Genomic DNA, 4073 nt, shown 5'->3' with positions numbered 1-4073 from the left:
TCAAGAGTTACCAGAATGTTTAGTGCGGTGTCTCGCATCCTGCATCTGAAAACAACAACATATGTATGGAATGAGAACCGGAGGTTCTCAGTATGGTAAAGGTACCCACATAGATAATATATAAGGTCCCGAAAAAGTTAGAGGCAATCCTAGAACTTCGATACCCATATTCAAAACTTAGAGTTATACTTTAAATCAGAAATAAGGTAAACTATCTAAGGTACTCAGGTTCTAATCCAAATATAACTTAACACTTCAATCTCACTCTCCTCCAGTTCTCCAAATCACCAGTTGAACAATCCTCAGTGTCACTTCAGCCAACATGAGGGATCTCTCAGTTGCATAGACATATAATAAAGACAAGAAAAATACAGATAGAATGCAGTTACAGCAAGTTAATTAAATATCGGTTAGTCACAGGCAAGCACATAGGCAATCCAAAACAAATACATACACAAATAAGTCATACAAATGCATATGATGCATGTCTGTCTTATGGCTAATGAGCTCATTTCTCAGTTATATAGTCAAACTCAACATGTCTGGTAGCTAATCCAGACATTGTCTCTTTGTTGCGCAATAATACCATTAGAGGGAATACGTGCCCTGTCACTATTAGAGGGATTATGTGCCCTGTCACCATTAGAGGGAACCTTACAACCAGAGAGAAAACACATACATACTTGTCATCAATCATCCTCAATCATGTCTTATTTATTATAATCATTCAATTTTATAATCAAATTCAGTTTTCATCATTCTCCTTCCTCATCTCTTTTCCAGAGCAAGTGAACAATGCCACTGCCTCTTACCCAGGGTCTCAACTCTTAATGAAATTCAATTTCATTTTCAAATACATTTCTCAATTTCATTCAAAAATAATACTTTAAAATCATAATCTCATCATTCTTCATTCTCTGTGCATATGCACACTTTGAAAAAACTCTTCTGGGAGTGCGTACGCACAACTCTATGTGTACGCACATTGCCTTATTTTTCAATAAAAATTTTGTTTTTAACTGTTTTACCTTCTCGACAAGCTTGTAAATATCCGTAACACTTGTTTAAAACCTTTTTTTTCCAGTTTTAGGATCTTGAATCAAGGGAGAAAATAATAAATGAATAAAAAAGGGATATTTTAGTTATGAGTTTAGAGTCGATGACATAGGTTTTGGAAGGATTGTGTAAATTCTCGCTTCAATTGGTGAATATTGAGTTGTAAAATATATGGTGGAAGAGATTTTTGGGAAATGAGAATGCTTATGATGAATTTGAGAAATTGAAAACCGGTGATGGTTATGATGAGTTGAGAACTTAAAAATGAATGATGAAATTATTGGATTATATGAGAGTGTGCAGGGTGGCGTGGCAATTTTTCTGCTGCAAGATTATACTAGGCACTATATCCTTGGAATGATTTATGGTGAGACAGTTGTTGTTGATTCTTTTTCTGCTGCATGAGTGTGCATTGCCTATATCTCTGGCGTGACAAATTCTTTGCTACATGAGTGTGCAGGGCCTATATCCCTGACGTGGCAGATTTTTCTACTGCATGAGTGTGCGGGGCCTATATCCTTGGCGTGGCAAGAAGGCTACATCCGGGAGGATGTGTCGGGTTGGTATTTATAGACCGACAAGTGATATCACGAGTCAATAGGACAGGCATTCATCATATGCATCTTCTATATGCTTGTTTGCTTTGCTTAACTTTAGTTATGCCTAAATGAATCACATGTCTACTTGTTATTTGTTTACTTGCTATATATGTATATCACTTGTGCTTTACTTGTTTGCATTAACTGTGTTTTCTACTGGAATTGAAGAGGCTCGGTAGGCGGTGGCGATGGGATCACATGGAGGTTAGGCTGGCGAACGCTGTGGGACAACGATGCTATGTTAGTTAGAAATCCCTTAAGATAGAATACGCTGTTTATGGTTTAAGTTTTTTATTTATTCTAAACTTGAATATTTGTATTGATGTGAAGTTCTAGGATTGTCTTTGGCGTCCTGGAACCTTACATCTTATATATTGGGCACTGTTACTATACGATATGTTGTTGTTATTTTTTAGATGCAGGTTGTAACCCACCTCGGTGAGTTGCGAGATGGTGACAGAGCGGAGTATGGTTTTATCTTTGTTTTATTCTGCTTTATTTTGATATAGTCTCTCTCTCATCCTTTGTATTTATATAACCTTGTTGCCTTAGAGGCTTTATTTCTGAAAACTTTGAGAGATAGGTTGTTGCTATTTTAAACTTCAAAACTATGTTGTATTCGGTTTGACTAGCCAGCCTAAACTCCGCAGGCTGTGACTAGTCCTCTTTTTGTATATCATACTTATATGTATGTCTTGTTTAATTTAAGTACTACTTTGTATATCCTGGAGCTATCTACAAGGTTTTATATATATTATGTCTTGTTCTGTCTGTGCCTAAGTGTTTAGTTATCGTGTGTGAACGCTTCGCGTTTTATAATTTCGCTTTACGCGACTTTGAGCTTTATTCTTTCATCGGGCTTCTAGTTATATAAATTCTTAGACATATATTATATAATATAAGCTTTAGAACGGTTGTGACTCTTAGTTATTCTTTGCTTTACAACTAGAGGTAAAGTTTAGGGTAATTGGGGTGTTACACGGTGAAGAGGAGGATTACAATATGGATGGTAGGCAACATCCTAGAGTTATCAATGTGCAGACCAATATGTTAGGCAACATCTTGGAGTGTAATGCTGACCTCACCCCATGGAAGGTGGAATGTGTGGGCCTCGAGTCTCCACCGCTCGACAAATATAGAGATCAAGAAATTGTCAAACATAAAATCTATCCACTCTACTACATGCCCAAATTCCGCCTCCCTGATATAAGGCAATAGGATGTTAGGCGGGAGGATACCAAGGTCACATGGCATGGCGACAGTAATCGTGGTCTCTACAATATCCATAACATTTACTCTCACATATTAATCTCGTCTATACCATTAATTGTGTTTAACCATTACTAAAATTTCTAAACCAAGTAGATAAACATCGATAATAAATGCAACAGATACAGTATGAATATAATTTGTATTGCTAATATTCATAGCACTTACTAAAGATAGGACTATCAAACAATATATAAAAAATCAAAATCATTCATATTGCACTATTCTAATCTGACTGTCGTATTTGGGCATGACTTCAATTAATTACTTATTAATTTTACTAACGTATTAATTAATAGTTATCTATTTTATTTATTTCACTTAAGTTACAATTAGTTAAATCAATTATACAAAATATCAAACCATACTATATCTAACTAAATATATATAAATTGTCTAACTTTGCCTAGTCACTAAGTCTTACCACATTAAATAAGTTACTAAATTCTAAACATCTAAACTAATTATTCATTGAAAATAAAATAAGAAAAAATTACTAACCTTAAAATCTAAATCTCCAATCACGTGCCAAATAGCATTCAATCTATTGATGTCTCCATCACGGACATATTCTCGGAAGGCCATATTTATTTAAGATACTCGAATTTAAGCATTTAAAAACTAACAAAATTCTTAAAAATTATTCAAATACACAGCAATCTCGAGCAATCTCGGCTACTGTGACCTTCGAGTATATTTCAGATACTAAAACCCAAATTAGGCAAATTGTATATATCTCAAGTACCGAGACCCCTTTCTCAGTTGTCAAATATCTCAAGTGTTCAATCTTCGATCTCGATAATAACACATATGTCTCGGCATTGTTCGGTCATAGCATGGGGTCTCGGACAGCAAGATATGTTCAATTTTTAACTTACTCCTCAACATCCAAGATGTGTAAGAGTACGTAATTTTTTAAATATTTTAATTATGTATTTTCATAATTTATATATTTATTTAATTTAAATAAAAAATCCTTAAAATTACTATTTTATTAGAACATTTTTAATATGTGACTTTAGTTTAATCTTATTTTAGGTCTTATAATATAATATGTCAAATTTAGAATATGTCACATAAATATTTGTAAGATCATATATTATAAAATTTAATTTGACATTCGATATAAAATTTGTTATTCCAATAGTT

Source organism: Arachis ipaensis, chromosome B04, assembly GCF_000816755.2.
Source record: "Arachis ipaensis cultivar K30076 chromosome B04, Araip1.1, whole genome shotgun sequence".
Classification (NCBI taxonomy): Eukaryota; Viridiplantae; Streptophyta; class Magnoliopsida; order Fabales; family Fabaceae; genus Arachis; species Arachis ipaensis.
The sequence above is the reverse complement of the archived record's forward strand: the minus strand, read 5'-3'. Positions refer to the sequence as shown.